Consider the following 25,595-nt stretch of genomic DNA (forward strand, 5'->3'; position numbering starts at 1 on the left):
GCACACACTGTCTACTAATTCCTGCGCCACATGTAATGGCTTCAAACAACTCTTAAAAAAAAATCAAGGTGAAATGCCTACCTCTTGGTCTTTCTGCCCATGTGTTTGTATGTATAAAATGCAGTTGCAACCGGCTTTGAGAGCAAAGGGAGTGAGATACCAGGGCGGAATGGGTGGGGGAGGTTGGAGGGGAGGGCAGAGCAGGACAGAGCCAGGGAAGAGAGGGCTCCCACAAGTCAGGATGTGGTATTTCCTTAACTGTTATATAATATTGATATTACAGTAGTGCCAGGAGGCTCCAGTCAGGATCAGAGCTATCTGATTATATGAACTTCACAGAAACATACCAAGACACAGCCTCTGCCCCAAGCAGAAGATAATCTAAAAGGAAAAAAGCACAGACCCCATTAATATGAGGCGGGGTACATGTGCCAGTGGAGCTGATGGGAGGGAGGGGCAGGGACAGCCATCTTAGAGTGGGAGCTGCATCTCTTTCCCAGTTATAAAGGGCTGGCTATCCGGAAAGCATCTAAGGCTAGGTTCCTTCTGTATGCAGAATGATTATCCCCACGAGGGAATTCCCACAGTAAGTGGTTATTCTTGAAGAAAGGTTCTTGAAGAGAGGGGATGAAGGCTTATGAGTTTCAAGAAAAAGGTCTTTGGTAAAAGACTAGTAGATTTGAAGATTGACTGGATTTTGATGGTAGAGAAGGGAGATTTTTCCATTTGTTTTCTCCTGGGTAGTGTCTGGGCTGTACTAGTTGAGACCCTGTGAAATCTGTAATAAAAATATACATTTTAGGCTGAGGAGTTATAAGTAAAGCAAGTTGCAAGTCCCAGCTGGCCTTCAAGGAAAGCTCCATGGAGCATCTGAACATAAGTTTGGTCTTTCAGTGGCAAATGGAGCCATGATGCTCTTGGTGAGTGCTGTGCAGCAGTGCAAGGTCTCCCTGTCAGGGTTTGTAGAGGAATGTGACACAGCACACAGTAGTCATGAGAGGGTTTTAGCCCTCTGAGCCCTCCAAAAAAGAAGTGAAAATCTCCCACTGAAAGCAACATGGTGAAACAAAAGCACAGAGAAGCCTACAGCATGGGGGCATTAGGCTGAACTGAAAACACTTACCAGCTTAATTCATCCATAATATCTGTTGATGAAATGAGTAATTACACAGGCAAGTGTTTCCTTAGTTATGGAAATCAAAGACTGTCCAGAGGATTTTGGTGGGAGCTGGGCTGGAGAGCTTGTAGCTGCCCTTTGCTTATTTTGAAAAGATCTCTGAACTACCATGTGCTCTAAGGTGGGAACCAGTGAAGAAATGGGGCTAAGGAGGCTTGATTTTGATGAAGCCTATGTACTTCTCCAGCTGGCATTTAGGGGCCATGGCTGCAATTGCAGCTGGTGTTGACAGGGAGGATACACTGCAGGGACTAAAAGGAAACCTTTTGAACCTCGGTTGGTGGCTATTTGCCACACACTTCATCTGTAATTGTCTCTAATCCCAGCCACTTTACCTGTCTGTTGGTGAAACATGTTCGCATTCATTCTAAGCAAGTAGGAATGTGAAAGCAGATTTGGTGTTGCAAGCATTAAATGCACAAGAAAAAAACAGAAATTGCAAAAAACAATAACAAAGCATCATAAAGTCTATGTGTTGATTACTTTTGAAATAAAGAATTACAAAATAAATTAATTCAAGGGAGAAGTAATTGCAATTAATAAGTTGCAAATTCATGTAATGAATGCATCAGAACAAAAAGGTTATCTCTATAATCACAGCTGTGACCCCTATGTCCTTAGGGCACAATGGATCAGAAAGAATTTTTTCCTCCAAATGTTATAACCATTCAGAAATAAAGGTATGGTCAGAATGTACAATTTTACAGTACTGCAAGACAATATAACTGATTATTAATACTAAGGTAGGGTAACATTTTGTTCCTAAAGCTATTTAATAAATGTATGGTGTCACTTATTTTATGGCATAACTACAGTGTGTAATAACTAGCTCTGATTCAGTACTTTAATCACTTGATCATACAAAGCTTTTGGTTTCATGAAGTAATCACAGGTGGAATTTCCTTGTGCCACTCACTCTCTTGTCTGAATAATCTAATGCAGGGCATGGCAGGGCTGGAGACTGAAAGGTATCCAAACAGCAATCTCCTTGGAAAAAGGAAGGACACTATTGAGGTAAGGGCACATATTCTATGAGGCTGGACTCCAGAGTGTGTTTACGCTGCATGATGTGCTGGTGTAGATAGTAACATGCACTACATCTCACGGCATATCAGAGGCACCAAACAGTAGCAATTTCTGTGACCTTTCCTGAAGGAGAGGGACAAACTGTCTCACTGTAATTGTGCTTCAAAGTCAACATATCTGTTGCCATCCTGACCCTTCATCACTCTCTTTCTCAGACATCCAGAGTGTGTATGTATAATGTGATCTTAATAAAAGGCAAAGGAAAATTATAGAAGACTATGTTTTACCCCCTCTCAATTTCCAAATAACATTGAACATCACAATTATATCAGCTCCATAAAAACTATGTCATTATAAATGTGACACATATTGGAAATATTGCACATAATAAATCATTAAATAAATTGCTCTTAAGTGTATAAATACATGCCTGACCAAAGTAAATAAATAATCACAATAAGGACTTAGTGAAGAATTCTTTAAAACTCATGAGAGAAATCATACTATACCAAGTTAAATCCCAAGAAAGGTTTAAAGGTCAAGTTTTTCTTCACTAAGTAACTCAGTAAATGTCTATAAAGCTATGTAAGGGAGAATCTAGAGACAAGAATCTGTATCCTCTGTGGAGGATAGAGAGCAGAGCGGCAAGCAGCTCTACACTGGGTGAACTTTTGCTTTGGTGACAGTTGAACCACATATTTCTAAAGAACCATTTTGGACATGTTTACACAGCCTGTTGTCCCTGTCCAGTGCTAATGTCAATAGGAACTAGATGTGTGCAACATACACCAAAATGGAATAAAGCAATTTTCTTAGCTGTTTTAGGACTATTCCCAGTGAAAATTCAAAACCAAATTCTAAAAATCAACTTACAGAGCAAAATGAAAGTTAAATTACAGTGGAGTATGTGCTCAGCAGTGCCAAGCAGTAGCCAATGGTTGCTCAGTCCTACAGATCTTCATTTATGTTTTCATCCTGGTGGTGTTTAATTTGTCTATCTATTACCTCATACATTGGAGACAGACGAATACATCAGCTTTGTTTGAGGTCCTAGAAAACTCTCATTTTTCTTTGCTGCCCATCCAGGGCAGAGACAATGTAGTGATGGGCTTGATTTTATATGAAAAAGACTTGGAATATTCTACATTTCTTGAGTTGCTTTGCCTCTTTTCTTCTTTAAATAAGTGTTGTGTCATAGAAAGTTAGCGAGAAGCATTATAAGTTGCTATACTTAATAAGACTGATCTATTACACATTCCCTGGTATTAACAAAGATGAAGCTCACATCAAGTATCTTCCTACTGTCGAAGCACACCTGTGAAAGAAGCCAATAGAAAAAAGCATCAGTTGGTGCCACAAATGAGATGTCTTTACAATCAAAATACATGTGAAAGAAAAACATTCTGCAAGGAACTCCTCTCTGATTTATCTGTGCTGCAGTCTGTTTCTGCTGATGGCTCACCTTGTGTTGGCATTTTCCTCCCTGAGCAGCAGTGCTTACCTGTGTGCCAGTCTGTCGGGTATTCCGGCTCTCCAGGGGCATGAATGGATTTCTGCTCAGTGTTGTCAGTCACCTGAATTTCTCTGTTCCCAAGCACGCCAGCTTGTGACTCCTGACATCACTAGAAAAAAACAGCACTAGAGAAAAACACAGCTGATGCTCTTCACTTGCATTAAGGTCCTGGATCTCTCCAGAGGTTAAGTATCATTAGGATTAATGCCAATGCTGGTCTGTGTTTGCAAAACAGGTAAGAAAAGAGAGTCAAGGGCTCCAAATAAAATCCCCTCTCTCGCTCCCCCAAAATGAAGCAGGTGAAAGAAAGCCTGGTTGAGACAAAACACAAACGGTCTCATGAAGGCAAAACAAAGCCCATTCCAGCTGGGGGGAGCTGATGGTTGCCAAGGGCTTGGTGGGTGTGAGACAGACAGACAGACCTGCAATGAAGAATATCATGATTCCTCTTTTCGTGTGCCAGATTGATGGAACTACAACAATAGAAACAAAAGACGGCTTGGATGGGCAGCGAGGTAGCAGAGACAGGCTGACACACCTTGATACCAGACTTGCACAGCTGCGCATATGCCACTGCTGATCCATCAGCCCAGCATGCTGCCCACAAGGACTGATCAATCTACACTTGCCATTGCTTGATGTTAGCAGCAGCAGATAGTAAAGGAGAGAAATATTCATATTATACTGGAGGGTATGTTTTTGTTTTCCTTTTTGTGTGTTTTTTCCCCCTTTTTTCTTTTTCCTCACAGAAGAGCCCTATGGTTTATAACAGTGAAAAATATACCAGTGCAAGTATAACCTCTGCTGACTCCAGGGACCATGTCTTTTACTTCAGTAAGATTGTTACAGACCTAAAGCATGGGACTTTTGTCCCCTCCACTCTGCAAAATGCAGAGTTTTTCTATAAGAGGCTGGGAAAACTAATGAGGAAGGAAAGGCAAAGTGATAACTTGTTCAGATGATGACTGTTATGATCAGGAGTTGCTTCAAATGAAAAGGAAGACTGGCCAAAGGTTAATACAGAGGAGCTGCTGCAAAAGGATGAGGCAGATGGATCTGCCTCCTTTCCAATAAGAGTTTTGAGCAAATGATTCGTATTGAAAAGATATTCTTCAAACTAATATGTAGAGTCTAGGCAATAACTGTCATACGAGAGAGTGACTGAAATTTTCAAATCAATATATGAGTTTGCAGCAACCCTTCTTATTATTATCCATATTATCTACTGCTGGAGTTCACAGACTCAGCATTCATTCAGTAAAGGCCTTCCTCAAAACATTATTACACTCTTGGCCCACTTTTTCTCTACTCTAGATATGCTATTGGTATCAAGAAAAGAAAATTTCTGTAAGACCAAACAATCAAAGCAGGAAATGCTTGAAAGCTCTGTATTAGGGTTAGTGCTTGCTGATTATTTGGATATAGCTTTGTATTGAGAACACAGTAATATTCTGAATATTCAAATATCTTAGAAGAATAGTCTGAAATTTGACACAAAGGAAAAGTAAGGAAAAAATGACATTCTAAAGTGAACCAAAGGCCCATTCATATGAATGGGAAATTTGTACTGACTGCAAGGTTAACCTATGCCCATTATAAATCTGCAAGTTTTATTTCATTTTGCGCATGTATTTAATCCATCTGTAAATTGTTCATCGGATAGCACAGGACGATGCTCTCCTGGGAACTGTAAGGTATGTGTATTCAACAGTGGAGAATAAACACAAGATTTTATTACAAAATGCCACTGCTGCTCCTGGCATGAGTAATTTGTGCACCTGCATTTTTAAAATGTTTCAAAGTTTTTCTCCTTTGTGATTCAAGCAGCAACACACATTATCTTTCAGGCTGCCACAACACAGTATTTGCAGACTGGGTCACGTCAGCCCTTGTTATCCAGAAGCCACTGTTTTCTGAGCAAATAGCAACTGAAAATGACAATGGTTCACTCCAGACAGGGGAGAATAAGACAGTGTTTCCTTATGGCCTAGTAATGTGTGTCTGCAAGATGAGCAGGAGACATATGTGGGGCTTAAATCCAAATTTGGAGTGGGTTTTTGTAGAGGACATAGGCACAAGGAAATGTGGAAGGAATGGAATGGATCTTGACAGCACTTCCTCCAGAAGTTTGTCCCACATTCAAGCACATTCCTCCTTGCAACATGACTGGATTTGCAAGCTTGGGGAATGAGAGACTGGGTCTGGAGATTGAAATACACTCTCTGGTGTAGCTCTGCACAGCCAAAGTGCTGGGCCAGCCATAGATATCATTAAATGTAGAGTCCTGAATAATTACTACTGTGCTTTAAATACACCATCACCTTCTGGAAGGCTGCATCCCCATGGGAACTTGACTGGCTGATCAAGGTTTGGCGCAGGTAGGGGAATTAGGACATTTTAGTTAGTTTAGGCTTAGTAATTTAATTTTTAATAGTTATTCTGCAGGTGTCTAAAGTCGGCTCTATATATACAATTTTTAAGTAAAAATTTCCCTTGTGTTCCCTGTAATCTCTCTGAAATGTTCCTTGATTCTCTCAGAACTCTCTCATTCAAATATGCAAAGTGTATAATTCCAAGAAATCTTACATATTTGTACATCTTAAAGTCATATTATCGTCTTAAGGTCCTATATCATGCAATCCCCCATTTGCCATGGATCTTCTGCAAAAAGGTATTGAGATCTCGTGTTGTACCAGTTTGATCATCAGGGACTATCTCTACGGGCGGTCACAAGCAGGTGAGTTTGCAGTGAGGTTATTTAATTGATAGAGCAAATGCTGATGGAGGGATGGATCTGATGAAATTGCCTTGGATGAAGTTTTATTTTCTTGATTTCTTGAAGGGTTGGAGTGGCAAAACAGCACAACCAGCTTGTGGTTTCCTAGGTCTCCATGGCATATACATATTTTGAGAATGAGATTTGAAGAACAGTGTGCAAGAGATTCCAGCTCCCTGGAGATGCACTTGATGTTTCAAATGGTGCAAATCTGTAGAGCTGGGAACACCCAATTCTGTCTGAAAAAGGATAAACATTGCAGGAAATCAGATGGCTTTGCCGTCAGGGCCAAATGTCTGCCTCCCATCCCCACCTGTATTTGTATATGAGATATATTCAGGTCTGTATTTACCTCCAGTCCTCACAAAACCTTGGTACACTCATCCTTCAGGCTTTATTGCAGATTAGAGTAATAAATGCGGAGCCTTGTTTTTTCCCTCTTTTGTCATTTAGAGCTGCAATGAATGCCATCAAGACATGAGAATGGAGGGGAATCAGAGAAATGGGAAATCACTGAAATCACTGAGTGGAGTCTCAATACCTGGCTGCTGTTTCCTCTAAACCTGCTTGCAAAGTTCTTGCTGCTTGAGTTCATAGAATGAATGAATTGGAGAATGGCTTGGATTGGAAGGGACCTTAAGGATCATCTGTTGCCAACCCCTCTGCTGTGGGCAGGAACACCTTTCACCAGATCAAATTGCTGAGAGCCCCATCCAACCTGTCCTTGAACACTTCCAGTGACTGGGCATCCACAACTTCTCTGGGCAACCTGTTCCAGTGCTTCACCACCTGCACAGTAAAGAATTTCTTCCTGATATCTAATAAAAAACTAATCTCCTTCAGTTTGAACCCATTGTCCCTTGTCCTGTCACTACATGCCCTTGTAAATGGTCTCTCTCCATCAGGATCATTTAAGCAGTGGTTGCCACTGAAACGGCCAAGGCAGAAGAGGCTACTGGGAGCTACCTCTGGCATGTAAATAGGTGCCCACTCTTTACTGGAAACCCCTCCTAGAATCAGGGCAAACACAGCTGCCCTCCTGGTGCCAGGTACCAGCCTAAAGCTGTTCAATAGCCCCACAAGCAGGTTGCATTTCTTGCAGCGTTCCTACAACAGTCCCAGATGGTGGGGCAGACACATCCTCAAGCACATTCCAAAGTGCAAAGGTCATGCAGGACATGTCAAACTAATTGGGCCACGAATGACCACCCTTCACTGCTTTGCTCCCAGCCACCCTGATCCTTGCTAAGGAATGGTTATAACCAAAACCACCAGGTTATAGGAAGATTTGGACACTATGGAAAAAGAAGTCAAAAGCAGGGAAATGGCTGAGAATGAAAATAGCTGGATGAACAAAGCAGATTGAGGAAGATGTTTACAAACTAAGTAATGCAAATAAAGATTTCCCACATCCTTCTGCAGCAATGATGGCTGCAAAAATCCCACTTTGGCCAAGGAGAGGGAAGTGGCCAACCCTGATATGCATTTCCTTGGTCAATGCAAAAAGGACAACATCATAAATCTGTGACAAGGAGTAACTGGTGATGAAACAGAAGTACATTGAGTAAAAGTAATTTTCGGTGTCTGTAAAGTAAGGAAAATGGAAAAAAGAGAGGGAGAAAAAGAAAAGCAATGAAGAAAAATTAAGAGTCCCACCAAAAAGGACTGAATCCTTACTCCAGTCTCTAAACATCAGTCTGGAAAATTTGACTTGTCTGCACTTTGAAGTTCAGAAGCACAAATACAACTTTATTTTCTGTGAAATTTCTGAAAATGCAGCCAACCAAGAAAACCAACAAGTTGCACTTTGCCTGACTGAGCATAATTTGCACAGGACTGTCTTTTCTCTCCTGCCTGAATAGCACCTTATATTCCTGACACCTCCATCCATGGTGGGCTGCTTTTGTAGCACTCGTGTGGAACAAGGACTGCAAGAATGCTGCTCAGTACCGATACTCCCAGAGAATCAGTCTTGACAAATTCACAATCTAAGGAAGTGTGTTAAGTAATTTCAAATAAATATGTTTGAAGACAGTGCAATCTGCCCTCAGATATTCCGCAGGCAGAAAAGTAGGCTAAATTCATCAGATTAATTATTCATTGCAAATTCTCTCAGCTCTATCATTGAGGTCAACAGCAAAAGTGCCACCGACTACAATAGGATGTGGTTTCCAAAAGAGGATAACACTCCTTTACTCCACAAATATGAGAAGCTTTACTAGTTTTGGAGGGACAGGCAGAAGAAACCAAACAAGCAGAGGTGTGTGCAAATAAGTAGTTTTATTTCACAAAGATTGACTTCTGTTTCAACACATGTGGGACTGTATGTCCCATATTCTGCTCAGAGCTTTGTGCTCAAATGAACCTAAATTCTCCACTCTCAGCTGAGTTAAAATACATAAATATATATGCATATATACGCACACACAAATATATGTATTTATATATATTTACACACATTTATGATGTGGTTTTGCATCAGAACTCTCCAAAATTATAATTTTGATGCAAAACCATAACCTGACTGACACTCCATCAAAGGCTTGTGACTTATTTGGTAAGCAAGGTCTGAACTTTTTGAATTTCTAGCGAAACCCAGAAGTTAGTAGTTTGGAAGTGGGAGGAAGACTGGTTGCATCGCAAACACTTTACACAGCTGTTCAAATGAAAACACAGAATGCTTGAGCCCTTGATTTCAAGAATCACAATGCTCTTTGTACTCCACAGAGGTCTTTCAGTCACTACTGTACACCTGTATTTTTCAGACCCATTAATTATGTGCCTGAGCAGTGTAATTATAACCTAAGCCATAATTTCTGATTAAATGCATCAGCCTAAATTCCTGTTTATTTTAACTGCCTCCAGTTATCCAGCCCAGTCCAGCCTTAAGAACACATGAAAAGACTTTTCTAAAAAGTTCCTTCATTTTCCACTGTAAAACTGGAGTGAATATTTTCACTGGGGGAGGAAAGAGAGGAAAAATAAACAGGGGAGGAAATGTAATTGGAAGTGGCATGAAGAACATGGCCTCTCTCTTCTCTCTACTGTTAAAGCCTATGGGGGATTTAAAGGCCACAAATGATCCAGGTCTTCTTCTTGAACCACTGTGAACTTTATCTGCTCAGGTTTAGTATCACTAAATGTGTATTAATGCCAAAGATTGTTTGCGTGGATTATTTATAAGGCATTCACTTCAAATTAGTGCTGCTTAAAGCGTGTGAGTTCATAACATGCCAACAGCAGATGCAGTCTGCAGCAACTGAAACAGCGAGCAGCTCCATAGATGCACACACAACAGCTGGGTGCAGATCAATAATAGAAGCATTAACAATGGTACTGTTTCAGAGATGATTCTTGTCTTTGGAGATATATTTTATTCCACATTAATGGTACCTTAAGTAAAATGGTAGAAGACATGTAAGGATGAATCTCCAAGTGGTCCACCGGGATTTGCCTGCTCCTGCTTGCCGGTTACTAACACGGCTTCTCCTTCTGCTGTAATTCTGCACATCTCCCCTCCATCCCCTCCAGCCCCACTGCAGGAAGCACCTTGCTGTCAGCATGCCTGTGCTGCCAGGCCACCTCCTCTATCACCAGCTAGCCACCTTGCCATGTTGCAGGCTTTAGTACAGAGCCAGGGCAGTTTATCCTGTGTGCAAGGGAAGCTGCCATTTCTGCACCAGAAGACAGAATGAGCTGAACACTGTGTGTCATTGGGAGTAACGCTGTCTCACAACAGTGACCACATGCAAAGCTGGGGCCCTGAAGTGATTCTCGTTAATGACCTGAGGCATCAAGCTCTTTGAGCGTCTGGAAAAGTGAATTTTCAATCACCTTTAACTCACCTGACCATCCTCTCAAATTCGTCAGAGAGGTGTCCATTTGACTACCTGTAAGTCAATCAAGTAAAAGTCAGTTCCTCAGGGAAGTGATTATAGACACTAAAGGTCATAGTTCAGGCTTTTCAATGAACATTAAATATGCCTTGACACTGCCAAGGGTACAAACACAGATTCGGTGTATATATAAATATACAGAAGCCTAAATATGCCTCTAGCTTTCTCAGGTTCAATCTGAGCCTTGTTTGATCAAGCCATCAGCTCAAGCCAGTGGGAGTTCTAGACAGTTTTGGCCATGGCTTTGGGGAGCATGACAAGGCCAGGATGGGAGAACTAAGCCTTGATGATCTCCACATTGTGGCTCTTTGGCACAGTCCTTGTGCACAGCCCATAAGCAGTGAATAACTAAAACTTTATTTTTCTTCAGACAGACCATTAATTTTGGGGTCCCAACGTAAACTTGTCTTTCTGTTGAGCCAAGTGGATGGGTCTTGGCAATGAGGCGCATGATACTGTAAGATCTGCATTGTCTATGACATCTGCTTAAGGAATATTTTTCCAGTTGTCAGCAAATTAATGTAGCAGAAATAATTATATTTACTTATATAGTCATCATTTTTGTTATAGTCAGGCTGCCTTTGCATAGCCAGACGTGTCCAGCAGCACAAGCTCCTCCATCGACCACTGGCTGACAGAGCCATGAGAAAACATTAAGTAATGTTCCTTTTGAGCACTAATTCATCAGTGATAGGCAATTAAATTGTCTTTGGAAGTTCTTGGTACTTCCCAGCAATGCTACTTTGAAAGAATCTGTTCAAAACCAGCACTGGTCCCCCTTTTTTCATCTTGGAAAGGTTTTTCAGTCAAATCTTTGAGTTTACTTCTGAAGAGAGAATATTTTCACCATCATGTTCCTACTTTCTCTCCCCCACTTGCTCTTTGTTGCCTCCCAGTCTTGTTCTCTCCTATTGTTTCTTAATCTTGTTCTTCCCCTTCCTGTGGTGTCTGTGAGACCTCACATCCTTCTGAGTCTTTCTTGGGCCCCTTGCTGTGGTATTTGAGTGTTCTCCTCATCTCCCTTTTAGTTACTTTTGCTTTTCTCCACTCTTTTGTGCATCCTTTATTTTTCTCTCCAAGCTCTATGTCTCTCTTTCCCTTTCATTGCATCCTTATTTTGATCTTGAGAATAACTTGGGTTTTCACTGACAGCACAAGCTAGGCCCGAACATTTTCCAGAAGTATTTGGAGGTGCCAGGTGGGTGATTGTTTGTTCCAGGGCTCACTTTCTCTATTAGGACCTTGGGGATTTTCTGTCACAAGCAGCTCCTTTGTTGCTAGCAGCTGTCTGCAGACTTTTCCAGCACCTGAATCCACAGTTATTGTGAGCTGTCTTTATTTAGGGCCACAGACTCTACTAATGGTCTGAACTGGCAAAATTCAGAGTTCTCCCTCAAAGATCCTGAGTGTCTGTCCTTGCATGTGATTTCCTGGGGAAATGTGGACCCTTTCTACCTCTCAGGAGCTAATCAGGACCTTGCAGGATGGCACTTCCTGCAGTAGGCATTGCTACATTAAGCAATTAATACAGATGATTACAGCTCAGGGCTAAATATGGTGTATTATGGTGTTGTACTTCACTTATATTACCCTCATGGCAAATGAGTCAGAGAGACACTGCCATGTATTTTAGAGGAGTGACTCTTTATACTAATTAATGATATCAATATGCAGATGGTGATGCTGGTATAATTAGCACAGTGGATGGCACCAATATAAAACGACAGAAAGAACCCTGAAAGAACCAGTCTTAGAGAAACCAATACAGTGGATGCATACTTAAAGCTGCATGAAAATCCTTTGTAAGAAGCCAAGGAGGTCCACGTACAATCCCCTCAACATGAGACAAGGTCATCCAAGGCTTACAGATGTATGGACACCAAATGAAACTTGGGATTACAAATTGAGTTGATCTAGGAGGGGCTGGGATTGGATTTGCATTGGTTTGGGGTTAGATTTCAGAACAGGCCTCAGGTGTTACCAAGCACAAGACAAACAAAACTAAAGGAATACACTATCTGTGGGAACCCTGCAGGGTCAGCCCAAGGTGGTTCATACAGCTGTACTAAGTCTGGGAAGAAACATCGACATACAGACTATCAGCTCCCTGTCAGCTGATGCACTCTCTAGGAAACCATGCACAGGTTTTATAGGCCAGGTCCATCACTGAAAAAATGGATGGGACCCCACTAAAGTCACTGTGGATCAGCCAGCTTACATCAGCTGCATCTGTAGCCCATCACCATTTATACCTCCATAGTTCCAATAACCAAAAAGAGAAAAGATGAAGTGGAGAGCTTATGTGACCATTGGAGGCCTTCCTTGAGTTAACCACTCTGGATGATTTTAAGATATTTTCTTTGGTTCAACCTCCCATAGTTTGCTGCATGCAGGCAGGCCCCAGTACATGCCTGCATTTTTCTCAGTGGTGGTTCCTTCTTAGAAAACACATTGCAAAAGTCCATGTTCTGTTATAGTCTTTACCTCCTATTTCAAGCCAGGCTGTAAGCTGCCAGGAGAAGAAGCATCCCCTAGTATATTTTGACACAACCTGGGCTGCTCTGGGTCTTCCTATTAAAAAACAAAACAAAACGAGGGCATTGGAAACAACCACTCCATCTCAGAGTGCCTAAATTGTTAAATTTATTTTTTGCAGGGGATCAGGGCCTTTACATTTATAAAATCTGGACACAGCACACCCAAGTAAATATCAACTGTTAACCTGGAGTTCTCTCTAGAACCCTGAGTTTTGTAGAATCTTCAGTTACAGCTTAAAAGGTTTGGTTAATCACTTAAACATTTGTGCAATGAAACTACAATGATTTTTTTACAGAGATCATCTGCAGTATGTAACAATACCTAGAACTGAGAGGCAATTTAACAGAGGTCTCTACCTGCAGCAACACCTTAGCACAAGGGTGTGATTTAAAGGTAATGTGGCAGGTTTAATGCAGAATTTCCTTGCTTTCCTAGGTTTAAGTTTCAACCTTAATGGTATAACTTGCATTGACATTGTTTCAGTTTGTTTTGACATCATAATTGAGTCTAATCTCCACAGACTTGCACTGCAGTCTTATTTCCTATTGTAGTCTCACAATGTGATTTTACTGTAAGAGCACTGTAGTGAGGCCTTCTCCAAGTCATGCTTTGAAATCACGTTGGGTGTGTAATACTGTCTTGTAATGGCTTTGTAAGAAGGTCTCTAAAGATCTTCCCTGTGACAATTTGGCCATCTTAATTTCAAACTGTAATGACCTCACAATGCCATAAAGCAATTACCACTACAAATTTAAATGGTCTTATCTAGGAACTTCTGTGCTGCCTCATTAGGTGACACATTTTGCTGTGTCCAACCTCGTATTTAAATACAGCACATCTACTGGATAACCACTGCTCCTTTAAATTCCAAAATTGGGCTAGAGCATGCATTTTATGACTTTTTTTTTTTTTTTTACTGCAGATGGGCAGATGAGAATCTCTCTAGCAGCACATTTAGTTAGAACTGTGCTAAGTTAGTGGCATCCAGATCTGGATGCCACCACTGTTGGAATTTCATTCACTTGCTGACCATAAGCCAAATCACAGCTAGGAATTTGCTTTGAAACCAAAATAACAGAAATCTGCCACGGTCTATTGTCACCTGATACAGCGTTCCTTCCTCACTGCTTTGTTCCTGAAAGGGCTTGCAGCTGGGGCATTGATTTCTATTTTAGTGATTCTTCAGGGAAGTGATGGCCAGCACAATTCCTGTCCCTTTGTTAGACACCCAAGACAGTAGGAATTGGTGATTTGTGTTTGGAGGTAAAATAGACTGCTCTGGCTTTTATAGTCAGAAATCTCAGAACTCGTTATTTCCCTGGAAAATCATAGGCTTATCTAGGACACCTGTAAGACCAGCTATGGAGGACCTCAGGGTGCTTTTCCAGCCTGACTGGGAAGTTAGATCAATTCCATCAGACAGGGGAGGTTGTCCTAGTTTCTATGTAGCGCTACGAAATGTGAAACAGTTCCATTCTTACTCCTCTAACTCACTTTTTGTTTCATTTCTGACCCTCTACAGGTGTGTTTAATATGGTGGTTTTAAGGCCCGTGCAACATCAGAAAACACACGGCAGAGCGCGAGGATGAAGGGCCCACTGCTGCCACTTACAGCCAACTTCCGAGAAGCAGACGAGACTTATAACTTCTTCAGTTCAGAGGCATACTCCTGAGAACATGTTCATCATTTTAATTCAAGTCTTCGTTGCTGGCTGACTGCCAAGTGGCCTACCAGATGTCTCTCTCTTTACTATGGTTGAAGCAGATTATGATGTTCCAGTTCATTTTTCCTTCACTGACAGCCTGGTTCTAAAAATGTGCCAGACTTTAAGGGCAATATTTTCAAAAGCCAGGTCAACTCACAACAGTACACCAATGACAGTTCATGCAGATACTACAAAACCGTATGATAGGCAATTAACTCAATGTTATTTCTGCTACTCGAGTAACATTGATTTTGTTAAGAGTCTTTAACACTAAGGAGGAGGATTCTTAAAGTGCCCATTCCTAAAGTCTGGTGAACATGGCAGAAATGGAATTTTCACTTGGAAAATATACATTTTTGGCACCTATGGTTAAAAGGGAGAACCTAAATCTGGCAGCTTTCAAAAAGAGAGAGGGAGAATAAAAAATATAAACCTCCAAATAGATTTGGATTTATTTGGAGTTGCATTTTTTTTCCGAGCCATTAATTGCATCACAGGCATAGATGTACTTTTGGTCTATGTATTTGTGCACACAGATCCCAAAGTCCTGCTCATGAAGGATCTCTATCATAAAGTCCTGCTCATGAAAGATCTCTATCACATTTATTGTCTCTCTCAATCCCTCCACTCAGAAGTGAAAAAGAGTTTCACAGAACAAAGGTTATTGATTATCAGATCAAAAGTCTTTGAGACATTTGCAGTACCGGCTTTCAAGGAAGGTCCCAAAGTCTTAGCATTTAGCCAAAATTTTGAAGGTTTCTAATGCCCTATAAGAAATGTTTCTTATAGAGTTGTCTTTCTAACTATAGGAACCTGCAGCCATGTGCCAAGTCTCCTCTTGCCAACCTTCAAACACATGATATTTCTTTACTCTTTTTCACCTGCTCAGGTAGTCTCAACTGCTTTTCAGCTAACTCTTCATCCATCGAATATTCTGTGGATGTCTGATCATGAATGAATACATATTTCATACTGTGGCTATTCATTCTGAAGAACATTGTATGTGCCAAAACAGGTAACTAGAACACAGTAGGAAGACTTTTTCCACAGTCTCTTTCTATTGTTCTTGATGTCTGCTGTAATCTTCAACATAGTCCCCTGTATTTAACTTCAGGATTATTTTTCAATGTGCATATGAAGTGAACAGCCTCACTCTGTCTCTGCTTCTCTCTTTTGCTTTCATATGAAAGACTTCATGCAGTTTTCTTTTTATGAATTGCAATTCTACGGAAATGAGAAACCAAAATTACATTATATGGTAATTCTGTCTTGAAACTTTTAATAAACAACGTGGCTTTTGAGACTCGTTGTCTGCATGTGTTCATGCAGTTCCATTTCCTAGTTGTGATCTATCTACTAGGCAAAATATTACTATTATGTTATCTCTATGCTACTTTTGCATTGCCCTGAGTCATGACATTGATACAATACTTCTTTATCAAAACTTTAAAGATCCAGCACCATAACCTCCAGACAACCCTCTGATATGAAGCAGCAAGTTTGCTGTGTTAAACAAGGGGCTTGACTGGAAAGAGGGAGTACTTTGCTAATAAACTGCATTGTCTGAACAATTTTACTAGTGTGAAGACCCTTGTACTGATGATTTATTTCGAAGTTCTGGGTATATTAACTTTTGCTAAGAGCTGAGACTAAAAACTTTATGGGGAATGCTACATACACTCCAAAGACCGACAAGAGAATTTAAGTTAGATGTGATTAGTATGAAGAAAGTTACATTTATTATACTCTTATGTATAATTGATCATATGAAAGGCCTTTTGTAACTATAAAAGAGACAGCACATTAAATTGTTTTACCCTGAGGATTATACAAATTTGTAGAAATCGGATTGGAATATCAGCCTATTGGTTTCATTGCTATGGTAAATCATTAAGATGTTCCATGTTAATCATAAATCTTTGTATCTATTTATTATTAATCAAATAGCTCCTCCCAGCTGCTGCTTTGCTTCATCCATCTGAGCCAATCAAACCAAGCCCTGGTAGCATTAGCTGTGATGAAGGGTGGCTGCATGCACATAATATGCATGGCACATAGCACAGATTATACAGTGCTAGACATGGGGTATGAGAGCTGATGGGGTGTTAGCTCTCCACAGCAGGGGGGCCTGGTTTTGGGATTTGCTAGTAGACATGCCTCATTAGTAAGATGATTCATGGTGAAAGGGAGTTTAGCTGGGAATAATTTAGTGGCTGCTGTGGTGGAGCAGAAATATAGTTTGGGATAGCGAGGTTATGAACCTGCATTTATTTGGTAAAGTCTTGAACACTGAGTGATGTCCACCTGCACTGCTCTTACCATTTTGGTTTGGAAAACAACCTTAACCAAATGTTATTATATTACTTGTGGATTATCCTGGCTTTCATGTAAAGCTAATTGGCTTTCTGAGCATTTCTGAGCTGGTATGTCTACACAGACTAATGCTTCATTGCCAAGAAGAAGTCAACTCCAACTCAATGATATAGCATATTGATTGCTGCCTATTTCCTTCCACTATATCCTGTGAGTGTAATGATATCTGACATATCATTTTCCCGAAACTGCTGAAGTTGGCATACTATTTAGATTTGGCCCACATTTCTTCAATTAGCAGGAGTATTGTAAATGATGTACTGTTCCAAGCCTTAGACGCTTCTTGCTCATGCCATACAAAATTAGGTAAGTGTGGAAACTCATTTTAAGAGGAGACAAAAATATTACTGGAAGAACTAGATATGTGCAGTGGTGCCGTAAGAAGATGAGAAGCCAGAACAGTGACAAAAATACAGTCCATTCAAAATCGAACATTGAACTCCTTTACTGACAGGTTTTCCTTAAGTAACTTAATGTTTAAAAGCAAAACATACCTACATTACTTTAGGTGGGCCTGTTCATAAATGTAAATAGACATCTTTCAAACAGTGACCAGTTCCCATTCAGCTTTACCGTTTATGTGAAAGTAACTGTTTGCTGGGAAAACACGCACAGAGCACACATTGCCTGGTCTGATTTTGTGCAAAATCAAAAAGGAAAGTTCTTGCTGATATTAGTGATGGTATCTTTTACAGATAGGAAGAATGGCAGCAGCATGTAGTTGTGAGTTCTTTCATGTGACTTTGCTTCTCCTCTGGTGTGTTCAGTAAGCTCCTGTGTAACGTTAGTAGCTAGTCTTGGCTGACACTCTTGCACACTTTGGTTTATGTGTCCATACATACCAGGAAGAGAGAAAAGTAGCAGGTTAGCTAAAAGTGGTAGACACTTCCTATTCCATTAAAATCTGCTTCTTTTCCATCAGTTCCTCTCCAAGTTCTCAATTTTGCTTTTATTTCCTGAGATGATTTTTTCTGTAACTAAAATACTAAGTCAGGAGCTCTGAAAACTAGTGGATTGTGAAATACATACGTTGGTCTGTGTAGTTCTATGAGGTATAGGAGCATGGGCTTGAACTGCATAGGCTGTCAGATCATGTCTTCTTTCTTTATCTTTTAATTTTTTTTCTTTCTTTTTCCCCTCCTTTAAACACAGAATATGTTCAATGTGCAAAATTTAAAAGGCTACCCTTTTGAGTATCTGGCACTGTATTTTAAGACACAGAAAGGAGAGAGCTTTGTAGCCTGACAAACACATAGTGTTATATACAGGGCTGAAGGAAGAATGAACAGATTAATCTTCTGCTCCCTGTCCTGATCCATCAGTATTATTTATTTATTCTCAAATAATTCAGCGCACGGCAAAACCATCACTTCTTAGTTCCCACACAGAGCTTGAGCTTGTAGATTAGACTTCCCATGCCACCTGATATTATTATATAAGAAATAAACAAAAAGACTAAGTGTTCCTAGACTAATGGATACTGTGCCCATCAGAGGCATTTTTCTCCTGTCTTTGCAGATGCAAGGGAAGCATCTCCCAGCAGAATGTGTCTGTTCCTGCAAGGGGACAAGGTGTCACATGCTGAGGAAGATGCTTTGTGCTGTAAAAGGTGTCTAGTGGTACAGATGCTCTTGTTTTTCCCTCTCAGGGAACTGGTGATAATTAAGTGGTCTTCTTGGACCCCAGCTGTTGTCCTGCACTGACATTGTTTACCAACAGGCAGTGTTTGAACTGCCATTGAGCTGAGGAACTTACTCAGTGATCATACACCATGAGGTGTAAACCTTTGCTCCAAGCCCCACCCTGTCTCAGGTATTAGGTGAAGCTGGCTTGAGTTTAGGTTCAAGTAGTGCATGGCAATTCTTCATCTGGCATTATCTCAGTCTTCATTTCACCTTCTCCCAGACAGCGTCTGCATGGTACTGTCATTCTGGTGGTTTGAGAGGCAAAATGGAAGGATGTTTTTTTCTGAGTTTTTTCTTTCTCTTTTTGTGCCATCATCTTCTGAAATGAAGAACTTTCATTTCATTACAACTTTCTCCTGTAGCTTTAGTCTTTGCCACAGTTTTGGTGTTGCTTTAGCTTTGCTCCTGCGACCGTGTTTTCAAGAGAAAATACTTTTTTGTAATCTACATTTAAAGCTAGTGCCCATGGAAAAAAGAATGAGATATAAAGAGTAATACAGCCAAAATTGCAACCTGCCTTGGGTGTGGGTTTGGTTATCAATATATACAATCTGTGGATCCCAGAGCTCTGTGGAAGAGATCTTCTAAACAAAATCCTGTCACAAGCATAAACTGGTGAATAATTAGTTGTGAGTAAATGTATTAAAAATGCCCTTAAAAGATATCAACTGCTTGTATGCCAGGTTCATCAGTCTAACAGGGATCATATCAGCAAGAAAAGATAACCAGATTCTTATCCCATTTATACCTCTGAAAGGTCAGAATAAATCAGAATAGCTCAGGTATACCTCCAGAGGGCCTGACACCAGAGCTGTATGCTCAACGACCAAACATTTTAGCACTGCTCAGGTAGAATATGCAATAATTTTGACTCCTTAAAGACCAAAGACTGAATTTTATTGACCCACAAGGAGAAGAAACAGCCCAAGAATTGCACAAGTACCATTGCATCTCTACCAGAGCTTGAAAGGGCAAACAGTTATCAATGATGCTGTCAGCAAACATATTTGAAACCTGCCTGGCTGACAACTGTGCCTGGAACTGAGTCTGGATGCTTCATTCTGCATTTTCCTTCAAAGACGGGAAGCATGTGGATAGGCTGCATATTAGCCAACTCTGGGATTTGGGCATACTCCTGATGAGTAAAGAGGATGGCATGATGCCTCTGGAGGACTGGAATGCAGGGCAACAAGTTTGCTCCAAAACAAACGTCATGTACAATATATGTATAAGGTTAGTTTGGTTTAGCTGTGTTGTCAGGGTGTTGCCTGGCAAAGACACTGAAACATTTAGAGCCTTAAAGCTAAATGGTTTTGTTTGAAAGTCCCCAAGCAGCATCTCTCCGACCCCACGTGAGGTAACCAGAAGTAACCGTGCAAGCTGGAACTGCGCAGCCTCGACGGCGTGAGGAACAGAACACACAGGCATTGATTGCACTGGTGGCAGCAGCATGCTGAGACTGAGAAATTCACCTCTGGGACCAGTCCCAGATTTCAAGCACGCAAGTGGGTTAGGGAGTTCATAGGGATTTGATTTGGCCAAACATAAATAGGCTTTCTGCTGAATTCAAAGCCAGTTCAAGGTCCACATCCCAGAAAATGCTGAACTTCCAGGAAACTTGCATTTATGAATTTTCACTTGTTCCTAGTAAAAGGTAATGTTGGGTTTTTCCACTTAAACACCTCATTTAATGTATTGCAGAGGCTAAAACACTTTACAAACCAACAGTAAAAGTAAGAAACCCTGAGATGCACCCTTTTTTTTGCAGTAACATAAGAACCCCATCAACTCTAAGGGGGAGCTGAGACCTGAGGTGAAGGAGGCCTTGACCTGCTTCTATCCTCATTTGCATCAATGGTTAAAACACCTACAGCTGGACAGGGAAAGGCAAACCCGGATAAGGACAGACAGTGTTTCACCCTTTCCTTTTATTGAGTTGCTAGAGTGTTTCTAGTTAATAATTTTCAGATGGAAATACACTTTACAGGCATATCAGAATAGGAAGATGCTAAGAAGCTCAAGAGATGTGATCACTTGCCAAACTCTGAGGTATAAAAGTTGTTAAATTAGGCCATGTGATGGGTCCAAAACGGGCTAATTTATGCTACTTTGAACATCATTCTAGCCCTTTTAAAACGTTTCCCCCAATTAAGCTGTTCAGGCCACAGATCTAAATAGCTGTCTGCACAGGCTGCCAATTGATTAATTCCCTAATGATGGATTGAAGCTACAGCTTTTGTTTCTTAATCTCTCCTTTCTCCATTAATGGCAAATCATTCATAAAACAAATCTTATAAATATAAGTAAACACACAGGAGAACAGGGGACAGATTGCATATAGATTTATTGCAGAACTAATTCTTGATTGCCCTTAACAATTCATTATTATTTTTGTTTTGTCTTTTCTCACAGAGCCACAGGAGTCTAGTAGGCAATTTTCTGAACTTGATCTTACGGTTTTCAGGTTGCAGCCTACAAAGAGCTCAGATAGCTACCCATGCAGGAGACACACCGAGGATGCTCTCCAGAAGACACTATTGGTTCAAAGCTTCTGTGGACAAAATGTGGAAGATCAGACTGTAAGAGATGACTGCCTGGTCCCTCTGACAAGCTCTGTGATCGCATTGCACTTGCAACAGCAGAATCTGGGTGTCAATGCAGGGAGATGGATGAAGCCCATGCAAGTAATGGGAACGCCACAGAGAATAAGTGTGTCTTTTCTCTTAAGTAGTTTCCTCTTTGGAAAGAGTCCACTGCCCATGTAATCACAAATGCCTGGGGGTTGGATGAAGGTCTTAATCCTCTTTAGATGAGCATGCTTGGGGGAAAAACATCCGATTCAATAGGCCACCAAAGTGAAATCTGGGTAGTGGTCATTAAGGAAGATGTGGAAGAGGTCTGAATAAGCAGAGCAAGAGCAAGGTGAAGAAGACTCAGCAAGGAGTGCCTCTGAGTCCTGTTGCTGCAGAGACAAAGCTCTGTTGAAAGCTCTTTCACGCAGCGCAAGAAGAATCGCTGCTCTGAAGTGCATCACTCAGCCTGTCACCTCTGTGTCTTGAGCTGCATAGCGAAAGAGAAACAAAATAATGGGCATGAAAACTTAATTAATTCAAGAATTAGAAGAGTTGAGAAATGGGGCCCTTCAAAAGTGTGACCCAGATAAGATTCACTGTGTGCTATAAATCATCCATTATTGTTCAGAGATTCCTTTCTCCATACTTGACCTTCATCATCATTCTCTTGCCTGACTCTGGGTGTCATCACAGAGGTACTGAGTATGCAGATGGAAGCATAGGAGACACATTTGAAAGTATTTCCCTGATGCTTGCATTTTTATGGAATTGAAAGGAAACAATGAAAACTGAACTGATTTTGCTGTCTATTAGTTCTCTGAGCACCATGTGAGGTAGACAGCTCTTCAAAGAGAAGAAAGTTTGTTTTGTGACATTCCCAATTAAGCCCTTCATCTTGGAGGTAATTAACCAGTGTTAGAGGCTTCCCAGTCCTGGACAGCAAAGGATACATCCTTTAATAGTATATGCCTGTTTAAAAATGCAATGCTTTTCCCTACTTGTACTTGTCCTGGGAGAGTTAGCATGGGCTGACATGGTAAATGTATTTGCATTTAGAAGTAGTTACTTCTCTGTGAGGCAATTCTGGATATAGGCAACACTTGGGAAAAATTGTGGAGTCTCTTCTGGATCAGGTTTTGGTGGCTGAGAGACAAAACATGGATGGTCTTTTCTTCTGGGCAAGGGAGGGGTAAAGGACCTGGCTTTGCTTCCTGCTAAGCACTGTGAATCCAGACTGGCTCTATTGAGTTTGCTCTCAGACGCCCCTGAGTATCAGTCAGTGAACCACAGAGTGGGGAGATAGTGGTCTGTGCCACACTGTATGTACACCCCCAATCCTGAGGCTGGCTAGAGGCAGGTTTAACCCCTGGTGCAATTCAGAACAGCCTCAGGGCTGCTCTGGGTTGTGCTGTTTTTTGACAGTCCCTCTGGGACTGCCCTATCTTGGCATGCCTCTGACATGCCACGTCAGAGGAGAAGCAGGAGGAAAGGGTGACAGGAATCATTGCATAGAGCTACCCACTTACATGCACATACTATAATCCAGCTGAAAGTTGCTCCATTTCAGACAACTGCTTAAAAATGCAGTTTTAAATTTAAAAATACTGACAGTGGTGAAAGAAAGTGGTATGGAGAAGGTTCTATGGTTGGTCCCATACTGTTTTGTTGGTTTTTGTTTTTTTTTTAAAGTAGTGTTTGATGAGGTATAAACCAATTTGGTTTTTCCTTGGTTTTAATGTTTTACATAGATTCTGAGTGCAAGCTTGTCTTATGAACTGGCGTGCAGCCATGGCAAATACATGGCCTTCATCACCTTGTGTCTGTGTAACCAGTTCACAAATTGTTTGTTCAAGGGAAAAAATTTCCTGCGTCACCTGTCATTGCTTCATTACCTGGGCGCATCTTCCATGTGCCACGATAACAGCAGATGATAGTTTCAAATTACAAGTCAACAGTATTATTAATATGATTAGTAACAGCCTTAATAGTTCACTTAGATGATTGTTGCTTTCATCCAAGTCTCTCAAAGTACTTACAAAGCACAAAGCAAGATTTTATACACAAGCATTTATCCCTGTATCAGTATTCTCTCCTGTTGATTCATTGCCCTACTGACAACGACACAGATACAGTAGACAGTCCCTTTGTTCATTCTGTTAACCAATTTTAATCTGTTATTTGAATAGTTGGAGTGCAAGTATTCCAGGCTTGTCCTAAAAACTGATTGTGCTACAGGTATATTTCCTAGTTATTACCCCTCAGGTATCAGTCCCACTATGTTAAATATCTTGACTCCAAATCCAAACTTCGGCAGTTCTAATTTGCCTCCATGTCCACAGAAAAGAAGTGGAAGCTCTTCTAAACAGGGATTAGGCATGCTTTTGTGTTTGTAGAGCACTGAGTGTAATGGGACCCTCATAGGATCTCTGGTTGCTACTACAGTATGAATGTTAAGTACTGTTCTTCCCAGTGCTAGACAGGTTTCGGGTAATTAGAAACACAGGGAATGCAGGCTATTCGGATGAGCAGAAAATGAAGCATTTTAAGCACGGTCCCAGACTCTTGCTTGTCTTTTCACCACATATTATGTTGTTAGTCTTTATAACAGGTGATTTGCAGGTTAAATCCCATTTTCTTTCTCTATAGACTAAATTCATCTTTGATATAAGTGGGCACAAGTCCATTAACTTCAATAGAGTTGCATTCACTCACTCCAACATTGAATCTGTCCCAGTGGGTTTATGCTGTAAATCTATCCCAGAATCAGTGGTTACAGAGGCATTGGTTCTGCTCTGAAATTCATTCAGTCTTTTCAAATAAGCCTTTTAGAAGATCCTGGGAATGTTTTCAGCCTCTGCACCAACACATAAACCTCAGTCCAGAACCACTTCTTAGTTTCAGCCTCTTCTTTTCTCCCCTGCCTTCTCTCTCTTTTTACTCCCTGTTTCTCTCACACGTTACTATTTGTAGCCTCTCCCCTCATATCTGGGCAATAGTGGTAAGAAGCACTTCCTGTAGCCACGGCATCTTGCTCTGAGGTGGCCTTGTCAAATCTCATCAGTTAAGTGAGGTTGGGTCTGGTTTCTATTTGGACAGAAGCCCTTGAAGAAAAGCCCCAGGTGCTGTACATGTGAGCATTGGGCTACCAGTAGGTGCCATTCTTCCTTCTTAGGCCAGTGCCCTAAGTAACCTTAACTGATGCTCTAAAATATTGTCCCATGGCACTGCACTGCTCTGCTGATATGGTCATCACTGGATGACAAGAAAATTCATGGTGAATCCTACCCAAACCACAGAAAATTCTTTTCAGCTTTAATTTGTCTGTCAGCTCAACTAATCAGAGTACAGAACATGTGGGAGGGTTTAACACTGCTTTGCCTCTGTTGTATTTAATATTACTACTTCTGCAATACATTCATTCACAGAACAATATGGAAGCCCTCTGGTGTCCAATTTAACACCTATAAATTTGTCTGTGTAATCTCTAACCAACTGGACAGATAAAATATTTGCTTTCTATTCCAGTATCCTTGTGTTCTCTTTTGAAATACGGGCCTTTGACTAATTTCTTTTTTCCCACTGGCAAGTCCCAGTGTTTGGACTCTCAGTCCTGTGGGTATTTGAAAAGGAGTAGACCCTCTCCAACCTAGCTGATCCCTGGGCTATGCCACAGCTGTTACCAGGTCTGCCCTGGGGTCCAGGGATCTCCTTTCTCCATCACAGTAGCTCTTGATTCATCTGGGAGAGCCAGTGAATTACTTCAGCTGGGGAACCTGTGCCAGGGCAGTCTTTGGCTCTCTTCTGGACTCTGCCAGTGCCCTAGCATTCTTTGCATGCTGAGCTGGTCACCCAAAGCCAGCTTCTCTCAGAGAGGGAACTAGTACATACCTTCCTCTGCCTCAAAGGGAAATGGCGGGAAGGAGGAGGATTTGATTTCTTTGTTATGATGGTGTTTTGGCACATTGTTTCCTTTATGTTTCAATACTTCTCTCCCTCCAGGGCAGATGGGAATCTAACCATTGTTGGCAACGAAAGCCTCCAACCACCTATTCCTCTCTGTGACCTCCACGTCCATGCTTATTCCCAGGAAAAAGGTCAGGAGTGATTAAATAACCAAGAAGCGTTAGGAAGATCTCTGCTCTGCAAAGGTGGAATAATCTATTCAAAGGTTGAAATGCCGCTCCAAGGTTTTCAGGAACAGCCTAAGCTTGTCAGGCTGATACCATTGCTCCTTAGAGGGGACCAGCCTGGAGTGGTTTACACTGTGGTGGGTCTGGACAGGATAGAGTTCATCAGACCCAAACATCTCTTTTAGCATATGGTATCTTTATG

This window comes from Lichenostomus cassidix, chromosome 2 (assembly GCF_008360975.1).
Source record: "Lichenostomus cassidix isolate B80296 chromosome 2, HeHo_3.0, whole genome shotgun sequence".
Lineage (NCBI taxonomy): Eukaryota > Metazoa > Chordata > Aves > Passeriformes > Meliphagidae > Lichenostomus > Lichenostomus cassidix.